Genomic DNA, 13,443 nt, shown 5'->3' with positions numbered 1-13,443 from the left:
GAGTCAGTGGCAGTTAGATACAGGTACAGAAAATTCTGCTTTATAGGGCAGAAGAAAGCTTGTCACTAGCCCTACTGCCTCCCTTGACAGCAGAATCTACCTTCTAGAGTCCAGGCCCCCATGCTCAGGGGGAAGACATGAGCACACCATCCAAGAATAGACTTAGGGTCTCTAGGAGACCAGGGAGGAGTGTTGTTCAGTGCCTGTGGCTCCTCCCAGGTCTCCCAGCATCCCTCAGTACCTATGGCTCCTCCCAGGTCTCCCAGCATCCCTCAGTACCTATGGCTCCTCCCAGCTCTCCCAGCATCCCTCAGTACCTATGGCTCCTCCCAGCTCTCCCAGCATTCCTCAGTACCTATGGCTCCTCCCAGCTCTCCCAGCATTCCTCAGTACCTATGGCTCCTCCCAGCTCTCCCAGCATTCCTCAATACCTATGGCTCCTTCCAGCTCTCCCAGCATTCCTTAGTACCTATGGCTCCTCCTAGCACTTCTCACCCCATCCTCTACCCTAAACTTCTCCTTCTGGGGAGCTAGACTTTAGATTCCCTTCTCCAAGCCTGATCCCTGTATAACTCGGCCATTTGGGTTATGCTGTTCTCTTGGCCCTGGCCACCTCTCTTCATATTCTCTCTCTCTCTCTCTCTCTCTCTCTCTCTCTCTCTCTCTCTCTCTCTCTCTCTCTCTCTCTCTCTCTCTCTCTCTTCTCTCTTTCCCCCTGCCTTTCTATAATAAAGCTCTAAAACCATAGACAGTCTCTGCTCATCAAGGCTGCATTCACTCTTGTTAGTGTTGGGAACCTCTTCCTTCATCCCTCTCCCATAAACCCGGTGGCTTTAGCAAAGTAGCTCCAGGACTCCCAGGTAGAGCTGCCCCTTGCCAACTCCCAAAGAGTGGGTCAGAGGCTTAGATGCCCACCCAGGGATGAGTGGAAGGTAGATAGCAGCACTCACACACCTGACAGACCAGAACCTTGGGACCTGGAACCTGCCCACGGTTGTCTTTTTTTTTTTTTTTTTGTTAAACATTTTGTTTCTGTATTTGTATACATGGGTGGTGTTCATAGTCAGAGGACAACTTGCTAGAGTCCATTCTCTCCTTCCACCACATTTGTCCACAGGATCAATTAAGCTTGGTAATAAGCTCCTTTGCCCACTAAAGACATCTTGCCAGGCCTCATGAATATTCTTCAGCATTCTACTTAACTGATCTTACCTCACATCAGGGCTGGGAGCCATGTGTCTTAGTGTGAAAATCTATGTTGACTGTTCACTCGGGAAGGAGGATTAGAGAAGTAAGGGACTGGGGAGCAGTGCTCCTGAGTTAGAAGGAAGGAAACAGCCAGGTAGGGCACCTGAGAAGGGGAATTGGGATGGATCTGTCTTTGCATTCCTGTGCCCGAGCCCTAGGTCCAAACAGGAGCCAGGGAGAGCTATTTAGTTTCCCACTAGGTGGATCTGACTCGGCTTGCAGAGTTTATTACATCCTCAGGCACAGGGAACAGTCAAAGGTTTTTCCTTGTTTGACAGAGACAGATTCAGTCTGGATATGCAAATCAGTGATCAGAGAGAGTCCTTGTAGCCTGGAAGAAACTTGTGATTTGGACCTTAGAAAGGGTGGCCAGATAGACTGGACAGACAACTGGACAGATAGAAGACGTCAGCTGTACCACAGACACACATTCTGGGATTCTGACATCCATCAATATTTAGTCTGTGGTGAGTGGCTGGGTGAGTTGCAACACCCTGTAAGGGTTCCAGCTTGCTCACCTGTAAAACAAGATGGATTCTCTTAGCTCTTTGATAGGGGGTGTGCTGGTTAATGGTTTTGTCAGCTTAACATGAGTTAGAGTCATCTAAGAATCGAGAACTTGAATTGAGAAAATGCCTCTATCAGATATCCTATAGGCAAGTCTATGAGACATTGTATTGATTATGATGTGTGGGAAGGCCGAGCCACTGTGATTAGTGGGCCTGGCTTCTATAAATAATGATATCTGAGGAGATGGAGAGATGGCTCAGTGGTTAACACTGGCTGCTGCTCTAGAGGACCTGGTTTCAACTTCCAGAATCCACATGGTGGCTCACAACCATTTGTTGTTCCAGTTTCAGGGGATCTGGAGCCCTCTGGTGGCCGCTTTGGACATAGCATGTACATCTTATGTAGACAAGCAATAAGTAAATAAATAAATACATACGTGCGCTAAAAATAAGTAAGTTTAAAAAAAAAAGCGGAGGAGGAGCCGGGCCGCGCGGGGCGGAGGCCTGGCCCTAGGGGCGCAGGTTCCAGGATAGCGGCGACGCGGGGCGCGGGGCTGCGCGCGGAGGCCCGGAAGGCGCGGAGGTGATGTGGGCCCCTGTGCTTCTACGGAAGAAAGGGACCCCAGCAGCGGCGGCGGCCTCCCTACCGGTCCTCCTGACAGCAGCCTTTAGGGACCTCGCGGCAGCCCTGACTGCCCAGCTCACTGAAGTGCCCTTAAGGATGCAGTGATCAGGGTACGGGGCTCTCCCCGCGGGAGGGGCGCTGCCTGCGCTTCTGAACTCTGCGCAGAGAAAACAAAAAAACAACAACAAAAAAACCAAAACCGATAAACAAAACAAAACAAAACAAAAAAACCAGAATGATGCTGTCTGAGCAAGCCCAAAAGTGGTTTCCAACCCACGTGCAGGTCACAGTGCTCCAAGCTAAAGATCTGAAGCCAAAAGGCAAAAGTGGTACCAATGACACATACACCATAATTCAGTTGGGCAAAGAGAAGTATTCTACATCCGTAGCGGAGAAAACCCTGGAGCCGGTCTGGAAGGAGGAGGCCTCCTTTGAGCTGCCGGAGTTGCTCATGCAGGGTAGTCCGGAGAAATACATTCTTTTTCTTATAGTGATGCACAGGTCCCTGGTGGGACTGGATAAATTTTTAGGGCAGGTGGCAATCAATCTCAATGACATCTTTGAGGACAAACAAAGAAGGAAAACAGACGGTTCTCTTCTGCCCATTCGATGTCTGATTTAACTGGGTCCCACTTATCTTCTGAGAAGCTGAAGTCCAGCACTGTGGGTCCAACACATCTTCTCAGTCGCCAGATAGATTCCTTTGGAGTTGTTCCAGAAAGTGTTTTCATATGAATCCAACAAGCAGTGAAGACCTCAGGAAAATCCCGGACAACAATCCTTTCGATGCCACGGCTGGGTACCGGAGTCTGACCTACGAAGAGGTGCTGCAGGAGCTGGTGAAGCACAAAGAACTCCTTCGGAGGAAGGACACCCACATCCGGGAGCTAGAGGACTACATTGACAACCTCCTCGTCAGGGTGATGGAAGAGACACCCAGCATCCTGCGAGTGCCCTACGAGCCATCCAGGAGAGCTGGCAAGTTCACCAATAGCTAGTGGGAGTCAAGAGGACTGTTTATAACTGGGAAGGGAGCGGGGGGAGCAGAAAGGAAAGAAGGATGTGTTACTGGAAAAGACCGCACAGTCAAGCTTCACCTCCTCCCCTCAGTCATTGGGGACAGTTGTCAGCCCTGTTCATACTCACAGGTATTATCAAGAGTAACCTTTGGAGTGGGTAAAATACTCTAAACTCTTAAACTGAAAATGAGCCATGCCTTGATGACTGAGCAGTTCTCTGGCATCACTTGGGTGCTGGACCCCTGTCTGCCATAGGCCTGGAACTATCTTCAGCAGCCCATGAGTTATTCCTCAGGAATAGATTCCATAAAGCAGAATCGAAACTATGGTTGGATTCTCAGTAGTCAGTCTGTAGACACACTCAGTATCAGGAACACTGCTCATTATAAACAGACACATTCAAGTGTCAGAACACTGCTCATTATAAACACTACTGAAAAACCAGTTCCTCATACATGACTATGTGTGTTCACGTGTTTCTGTACATAAAAAGTACATGCATATACCTCATATACACGTGTGTTTTAAAGACATTTAAAAACAAGCAGTTGCCTCTAAAGTTAGGATATCAATCTCATAGTTTAAAATGTACTTTTACAGTATATACCCAGGATCACTTGTCACCCGGGCCACCCCACCTCTGTGGAGAAGCTACTTCACCCCACTCCTGATTCTCTGAACTCTGATTGTGAAGGGATTCACTACATTCAACTCCAGCTTCTAACTTTATTCCCAATCACTGTCCCAAAAATTGATGATCTCAAGTTTCTTTTCAAGGAATGACAAAATTTAGAGCTCTTTATTCTTTTTGTAGAAGAAAGGATTTCTTCAGCCAGTGTTCTCCTGGTGTTTGAGTTTATGGGAAGTATAAGCAGGAGATAGGGTAGTGTGGTTTATTCTACTGTGTATCCTGAGCAAAGACAACTGTGCAAAGTTACATCTGAAAATGAGCTGGGGTGGGGTGGGGTGATTGTCTGTTGCCTGATAACCCAAGGCAACAGCAAGTTCCAGGAATGAAGGTTGGGCTTGGTTTCAATTTCATCATTAATAGAACAGATGGTTGCCTTTGAGCCCTGAACCAAAGACTCATCGCAACCGTGGGTGTTGAGAGCAGGTCTCTACCAACGTACAGCATGAGGCAGCCCACATCTACCCTTGAGGATTGATGTCACACACTATGGGGTCTTTGTTTAAACCTGTCTCCTAGAATGGTAGTTTTCTGTGTATTAGCTTTCTGTATTTGTATAAAATTATTCTAAAATTTAAAGAGAACAGCGATGAGATAAAAATATTGCAGGTCTTCTGCTGGTATTTCAACCTTTAAGATCTAAACACTCTGAAGTAGACAGTCTTTCTGAATTGAGGATAGGAAGACTGGCTGTATACAGGCTGGGGCCGGGTACATTCTGTAGCCCTGTAGTCAGTTGCATTTTCCTGATTTTTATCTCTAGTAAGACTTCACTGAAAGTCAAATGAAAGCAGAGATTATAGTTTTGCTGATTTCCATATTTTTTAGTCATAAAATCCCTTGTTATCTATATTTTCTGAGTTTCTGTGGTTTTCTAGAAAACATGGGTTTTGAAGTGAATTTTTCCCCAAATATAAACTTCAGTACTTTTCTAAAATTAAAATAGAGGAGGAAAAATGGATTTTTACAATCAGTTTTTCTTCCATTTAATTAATAATTGAAGTGATTCTGTAATAAACTTCAAAATCTAAGGTAGACTTGATTTTCCATATGAGATCTTGGTAAATATTAGTTTTTAAATGGTGCCATTAAAAATTAACATTTATTAGATGACATCAAATTCTTAGCATATTTTGATCATGGCATTGCTGAGACTCCACAACTTTATAAAGCACCCAAATCCATGTATTCAGTATTATGACAGCTGTCTGCAGGTACAATAACATGTGTTAGGCAAGTGTGTCCTTTCTAGAGTCTCAGTCCAGTAGAGACTTGAGCTGTCTGTTACTTTTGTCCTTAGAATAAGCTTCCCATAAATCTCATCTAAAAAGCATGGTTCAAATGCCTTTGTTCCTTTTTATGAGATGTAAGTCATAAGGCACAGTTTTGCCTCCATTAGAATGTATGCACGTGGATTCAACAGCCCTCACTGACTGGCCAGACTGAATGAGTATTTGTTTCTTAGAATCTGAAGTGAAGCTTTGTTCAGGTCTGGTAGGCAGTGAGATTTATCTGAGGCATAATTCTTGTTGCTAAATAAAAACAAAAATTTGAAACAAATGAAAAGTCTGCATTTACACTCTGGAAAATGTTGTGTTCTAGTGGTAAGAGTTTCACTCATGAACTTAATGTTATCATTAATCAACATAACAAACTTACAAGTAAAACAAGTTCCAGAGAACATAGCATGTGGCAGTGTCTAAGTACATGTGTGAGCTGGGCACTGTAGAAAGAAGGCCAGAGAGACACTTGCTTTATCTTCCAAGTGGAACCTGGAGTATTCCAGCGATTCATTTTTGTATTATCTTAGAGGTGGACATAAAAATGTATATTTCAGTAAACAGTGCATGTGCAATAGATTTTTAAGAACATTTTATTTCTGATTTTAGCCTAAAAATACATACTCAAAAACACTTCTACCAACAAGACTTAAAATCACAGAATCAAGACTGATTTAATTTCACACACTTCTGTTACATAATTAAACTATTTCTTAACAACAACAACAGTATTTTACAAGCAGTCTCTTGTCAGTTCTAAGCTCAGCTTGACAGTATTGCTACACCTCCCTGCCTCTGGAACTTCAAGTGTCATTCCTTAAACACCAAGGTCATTGCTTAGAGTTGTATATAAGATACCATGTAACCCACTCATGGTAAGTGTTGGAAGCATTGCCTTTTGCTGCTCTGTTCTGCATTGACCCCAGTTTTGCCCTCCTCCCATGAATGTAGTATTATTCATAGATTATACATAACTACATGTATTGCTTTTGGCAGTAAATCAAGTTCTAGTTGTAATTTTCCAGCTGTGAAAATGTTGCCTTGTATTTAAAATGGTTTCACGAGTGGAAACCTAAGTAAATAAGCTCATTAGTGACAGACCTGCTTCTTCATGTCCCCCTTTCCCATCTCACCACTCCTCCTGCATCCTGCTTCCCACCCCGATGTGAGTGCTTATTCTTAACAAGGAGAATCTTTAAAAATGAGAAATAAAAAAGAAAGACCTGCTATCTCTAAGTAGCTGTAATAACTTTTACACTAAGCTTTTGTTTCCCCTCCCCCCAAAAAAGCAGCTTACCCTGGATTGGAGAAGCAGGCTGAGACTTCTTGCTGTCTGTGCCATCATCTGTCTCTAGGTGCAGTAGGTGTCACTGGTGCGCGTGGGTGAAGTGTGAGCATGCCCAGTCATGTGATCTCTTCTCAGAGGGAAGGACTGCACTGCAAGCTCATGGTGCTACTGGAGAGGGTCTGTCAGCACATACTGAAAGCCCCCATTTTCACAGATTTATAACTTTAATAATCCAGATGCTGTCCTTGGAGGTATTTAATATGCAATAGGTAGCACCTTTACTAATTAATCTGCATATGAAGGGTTTCCTGATGTATTTAATAAGATGTGTAGAAGCTCTTCAAGCATTAAACTAAAGTTGACGTTTTATTTCATTGACTTTTTGCTGTCAAAGAATATCAACCACTTACAATAGAATTGAAGTCTATTACCTAATGGTATTTGGGCCTTTTAATTTCTGAAGCTTCTAGATTGTTTGTATTGTGAGGTACAAAAAAAAATGCTGCAGATCTAGGAATGTATGTTCTTAGCAAGTGTTCGAATGATGTAAGCATTATTTACCATTGAAGCGTGCGACCCCTATGTTCTTAAGTAAATGCTTAGTAACTCATATACATTTTTGCAGGTACAAAAGTATATAAACATTGTATAATGTGACAGTTGTATAATTTATGTACTCTGATGCATGAGTCAGAATTTTTATATATGATAATTGATTTGTTATAGTTGATTAAAGTGTTTAAACTTAAAAAAAAAAAAAAAAAAAGCAAGCAGAGCACTTTGTGAGGAGCAAAACCATAAGCAGCCCTCCTCCATGGTCTCTGCTTTACTTCCTGCCTATTGGTCCCTGCCCTGCTTGAGTTTCTCCCTTCTTTTCCTTCATAATAGACTGAGCTGCCAAATGAAATGAAATCATTCCTCCCCAAGTTGTTTCTGATCATAGCGTTTAACGCAGCAATACTAAGCAAAATAGTTCAGTGAGTTAGATGTTGCTTTTATTGGCATTTGGGGACCATGAAGAGCCATGTTCAGTTAATAATGGAGGGAGGTTATCCTCCATAGATCCACACATGACTGTGTGGGTGTCAGGGAGATCAGCAATAACTCTGAGGAGGTGGGGAGCAGATGAACAGAGATGGTTTAGTTTTATCATGAATCAACTGAAAAATGTCTTGCATTGGCAGGGCTTTACTCCCGGTACCTCAGGGGACTGGACCCTAAAGACAGAAAGTTAAGTCTAACCTGAAAACGAAAGAACCTAAAGAAAACTAAATAAACTAAGAAAACTAAAGAATGCACCTGAGCATGCAGATAAAAGACAAGCTTTTTCAGCCAGGCTGTGGTGATGGTTGTGGCTTCTCTCTCACCTTTATTCCCAATACTTGGAGTGTGGGGAAGAGGCAGACAGATCTCTGAGTTCACGGCCAGCCTGGTCTACAGAGTGAGTTTCAAGACATCCAGGGCTACACAGAAAACCCTGTCTTGAAAAACCAAAATCCAACCAACTAACCAAACACAGAATCAAAACACAAACAGAAAAACTACAACCAAAAATCCAGACAAACATACAAAAACCAACAAGTTCTCTAGGACAAGAGAGATGGATCAATGAAAGTCCTTGTTTTTCTTTCAGAGGACCCAGACTTGATTCCCAGCACCTGCTCACAACCATGGTAACTCCAGTTCCAGATGAGGGGGGTGGGGTTTATGCTCTTCTGTCCTCTACAGGCAGTAGATACTCATGCACTCTACACCTCGAGCATGAATGCATAAAAACTGTTTCCCTGGACATTTTACATCAGTGAATGTTTTATCTAAATATTCTTTGATATTTAATTATGTAGAGATTTGTGTGTGTGCACACACACACACATATATATACACACACATACACACATACACACACACACACACACACACACACACACACACACACACACACAGATGCTCGCAATTGAGTGCAGTGCACAAAGAAGGTAAAGACTTGGTTGGTTTCCTGGAGCTGACCTTACACTTGGTTGGGAGCTGCCTGATGGAGGTGTTGGGAACTGAACTCCTGTCCTCTGGAAAAGCCTAAAATGCTGTTAACCACTGAGCCATCTCTCTAGACCCTTCTCTTTGTATTTAAATCCAATAAACCCCATAGTGAACTATCATTGCTTATGTGTCTAAATAGTTAAAATAAAAACAGTGACACACCCAACACTGGCAAAGGTTCACAGTGACTGAATTTCTCATAAATTGTGGGTGGGGATGTACAATGTCCCAGCCACCTGTACTGGCAACTTTTGGTTGTCAACTTGACTTCATCTGGAATGAAGTAAAACCCAAGGTGCTAGAAACACCTGTGAGAACTTTTTTTCTTTTGAAGTGGGAAGTCCCATTTTTAATCCAGGTTTTCCGAGGTGGGAAAACCAACCTGTAATCTAGATCCTTTCAGATGAAAATGTTCACCTTTAATCTGGCTACACTTTCCCCTGGCAGCCTATAGAAAGAACATGGAAAAGGGAAGCTTTTGCTCTTTGCCTGCTTGCCCTTGCTCACACTGGCAAGCTCATTCCTTTACTGGCATTGGAGTCTACATCTTCAGGATTCCAGTGTCTACTGAAGACCAGCTGAGATGCTCATCACCATGAACTGAAAAACTACTGGATTCCTGGACCAGTAGACAGCCATTGTTGGACTAACTAGACCACAGCCTGGAAGACACTATAATAATTCCCCCTTTTATGTCCCTGTATAGATTTGCTATCTGTTCAGGTATCCTAATACACCTTCCTAGAAAACAGTTTAGCTGTTTTGTAAGAAACAAAACATAGCACACTGTGGGTACTAAAGAGGGGCAAGGGAAGGAGGGGGAAGGAAGGATAGCCCACGTCTGGCCAGAGTTCCTCCTATGCTCTGGGCAAGCAGATGCAGGAGGTCTACCAGACTTTCTCCACTTGGACCAGGGTGGGCATCTAAGCCACTGACCCCACTAGAAGGGGGGTGGTGGTGGTGGTGGATGAAAAGGGACAGCCCCTGACCTGGGGCCCAGGGACGCCACCCTGTAGCACTGGGGTTATTGGAGTGAGGGCGGAGGGAGAGAGGTTCCCATGCAGGTGAGAGTAAGCACAGCAGACCTAGATGAACAGAGACAGTCTATGGTTTTAGAGCTTTATTATTGAAAGGCAGGGAGCATGAGAAAAGTTAGAAAGAGAGAGAGACCAGACATGGCCAAGAGGAGAGAAGGAGGAAAAGAAGAGAGAGAAGAAAGTCTAGAGTAAGAGGGAGTGAGTAAGATGTTAGAGAGGAGAGGAGAGAGGAGAATGGAGAGTAAGTGTAAGAGGAGTAAGAGCAAGAGAGCAAGAGAATGAGGAGGGGCCAAACAGCCCCTCTTAGGTATGCTGTTATCTTTACTGTTGCTAGGTAACTGGGGAGGAGTTTAACCTGAAGTTCAGAAGCTTGGGGCATTGCCTATTTGACTAAAGCCATGCTTCTCTTGTGAGGGCTGTGGGGGCGGTAACTTTGACAGGAGCCAGAGTTCCAGGAGACATGAGAGAACTTCTGTCCCATGTAAGTCAATTATCATCAATGGGTCTTGGGGTTACACCTCAGCTTGACTGGAGACCAGACTGTCAGTGTATAGCCCAATGCCCAACAGCACACAGGCTGGTAAGATGGCTAAGTGGGTAATGGTGCTTGATAACCTGAGGCTAAAACCCAGGATCAATGTAGCAAAACTGACTCCTTCAATTTGTCTTCTGACCTCCACATTCATACACTCCACCTATGAAAGTAGTAAATGAATAAAATTTTAAAACAAACAATTGAGCTGAGCATACAATTGCTGTGAGGTCTAAGCATCCTGTTCCTGGGCAGTTATCCCACAGACATGGAATCTCGTGTTCACAGATACACCTTTTTGTAAATGTTCACAATGATTGTGTGTAATGCCCATAAGCACTGTCCAGATGTCCTTCAATAGTGACTTGGTAATTCAGCTGCCATGCACTGGTGCTGTGGAATGCAGCTTAGCCATAAAGAGTCTCTAGGGGATTCTATGGAGTAAAAAAAATATCCCAAAAAGGAAGAGAGGAAGAAAGAGAGAGAGAGAGAGAGAGAGAGAGAGAGAGAGAGAGAGAGAGAGAGAGAGAGAGAGAGAGAGAGAGAGAAAGGTATTTGACTATTAAAAGGCAATGGGAGGCTCCTGAGGGGGCTGGAACCATCTGAAGAATTGTGTGTGGGGGTGAGACAGGGTTTCTCTGTGTAGCCCTGGCTATCCTGGAACTTACTCTGAAGACCAGACTCGCCTCCAACTCAGAAATCCACCTCCCAAGTGCTGGGATTAAAGGTGTGCACCACTACTGCCTGGCTTATTTGAAATTTTACAAGTATCATTTATTTGTTTGTTTGTTTATTTCCAGGATAGGGTGTATATAGCCCAAAGTGGACCCAAACTTCATGCTTGCTGTTCAGAGGATGACGATGACCTTAAATTTATGATCCTCCTGCCTCCACCTCTGAGTTCTGGGACTATAGATGTGTGCAACCATGCCTAGTTTTATGTAGCACTGAGTACCCCACCCAGGGTGTCATGAAAGTTAGGCAAGCCCTCGACCAACTTTGCTACATGCCAGCCCGAATATGATTTATTTTTGTAACTACAAGGGAGATTTTGCTTTAAAAATAAACCTGTTCTTATTCGTAGCAGTTGCTTAACCCTTGCTAAGCTGGAGCCTGAAGAACTTTCTTGGGCTGCTAAGGGGTGGTGAGAAGGCAGACACTTCTATTGCAAATGAGGAGTTCTAAATTTCTACCCAACAACTTCCATCTCCACCCGGGTTGGTAACATAAGGTTTCTGAGACTCACCTAAAGCCTCAAAAGCCCCAAGGATGCCTGTACCTCATGAACCATAGGCACTGGTTCTTGTTCTTTGCCCTCACCTCTTTCTGAAATCCCTGGCTGATGGAAGATGTATTAACTGCTGGAAGATGTATCTGCTGCTGGAAGATGTATCTGCTGCTGGAAGGTGTATCTGCTGCTGGAATATGTATCTGCTGCTGGAAGATGTATCAGTTCCTTACAGATATATCTGCTGCTGGTGTTCCTGTTCATACCGATCTACAGGTCTCTTTATTATCTTCTCTGTCCCTCTCCTACTCCAAACATCCTCTTTGGCTCTATCAGGGCCAGGTCTCTCCTTGTTGCATAAGCATGACATGTTTGTTTTTCAGAGGTTGCCTTGCCTGAATTTTGTAACCAGCTCCCTCATGAAGGATAAGACCCATCTCATTGCTAACAGTTTTCCCTTCTGAATTCCCATGAGCATGTCTGTTCTGCTCATGACTGAGCTGTATCTGTGAGTAAGGAAGAGAGTTAGTTAATACTTAGTTGAATTCAGGCTCTTGGGTGAGGCTCTGTGGGGCTTGTGTCTTCTGGGGCAAAGTCAAGAAGCAGCCCCACATGTCAGTGTCCACACATGCTGCCGTAGGTGTGCTGAGAAAGCCTATTCATCAGTCTAGTCTAGACTGACAGCACCTCCTCTCCTGCTCCTCACTTGGAAAATGTCATTGAGCTCACATTATGGGGAAAGCAGGAGTTGGGAATTTCCTACGTCTGTGCCACATTGTGTGATTGAAGGGGTCCTGAAACTTTTCTGATGATGGCAATAAGGACATGTTGCTGTCTTGGATTACCCACTTCTGGGTCTCGTTACTATGGAAGAAAGGTTCTTTCTTAGCTGCAAGTGAGTAGCTCAAAAGAGAAAACTGTGTCCAACAGAAGCCCCCAAAGGAGGAAGGACAGGACACTCAGGACTTGATATGGAGGTGCCAATTATGCTGTGGAAGACAGGTGATGAAATTGCTTCACATCAATTCTGGTTTCTGTTTTAAAACATTTGGTTTGTTGCTATGAAAACAAATATATGGAAAGAATGCAGGTCGGTGACATGAAAGGCATTTCTTCTTCCTAAATTTAGATGCTGTTTCCCTCTACCCTTTGACAAGTCGCTGGCCAGCAGAGGAGACAGACATGGGAGGGCAGCCAATGCTCTTTCTGGAGAAGTGGCCTCAGCCCAAGCTCACAAGGTGTGTGTGGGGGGTGGGTCGGGTGCAATTTTAAACTAATTGATGAACTGCTTTGGGAATCTACTCATTAAAACACACTCTTGTTACTGATGGAACCCTAAGCTATAGGGGCCAGTAGAAGGCATGGAGATGCTGGTCAAGGGGACAGTCTTCATGGTTCTCTGTGACTCACCAGGCTGTCTTCTGCAGACAGGGGACAGGACAGTCTTGGTGGCAGGGAGATTCTCACTGTGACTGCCTGTTAATTTAAAGCTCATGAAGAAACACAAAGAGGAAACAATTGTCCCACAGGATAGTCTTCTGTAATGTCACTGCTACAGACCCTTCTACATGAGACTCATTAAAGGTCTGGCTCTGAGGACCAAAATGGGGCAAGGGTGTCTGGGATGGAGTAGAAGTGCAGGAACAGTGTGGCCCTTCTAAGTCCCTCCCTTGGTAAAGAGAAGGTTTAACTTACATTGATGTATTAGGTCTATATTTTGCTGTAAGAAAAGATATCCCATACAAATCATAGACCTTTTAAAGCAGGTGAACTGTGGGTTAGACTCTCCTAGGTTCCAAACTGGCCTCAGAGCACGAACAACTGAAGTCCCAGGTGAGCTCCCTAAGGGCCCTCTCCCCACCCTGAGGGAAGTGACTTCCTCATAGTCCCTGCAAGGATGGGAGCCCATTCCACCCCGGTACTCCTAGCAATGCCATCCTTTCTGAGACCAA

General features: G+C 44.2%; 1 pseudogene; it reads left to right on the top strand.

The window, feature by feature from the left end:
• Window positions 1–2,234: 2,234 nt before the first annotated feature.
• On the top strand, window positions 2,235–7,403 carry LOC147001196 (rab11 family-interacting protein 2 pseudogene; annotated as a pseudogene).
• The last annotated feature ends 6,040 nt before the right edge of the window (window positions 7,404–13,443 follow it).

This window comes from Mus caroli, unplaced genomic scaffold, assembly GCF_978045245.1.
Source record: "Mus caroli unplaced genomic scaffold, Mus_caroli_1 scaffold_14, whole genome shotgun sequence".
In the NCBI taxonomy this organism is placed as follows: domain Eukaryota; kingdom Metazoa; phylum Chordata; class Mammalia; order Rodentia; family Muridae; genus Mus; species Mus caroli.
The sequence above is the reverse complement of the archived record's forward strand: the minus strand, read 5'-3'. Positions and strand labels throughout refer to the sequence as shown.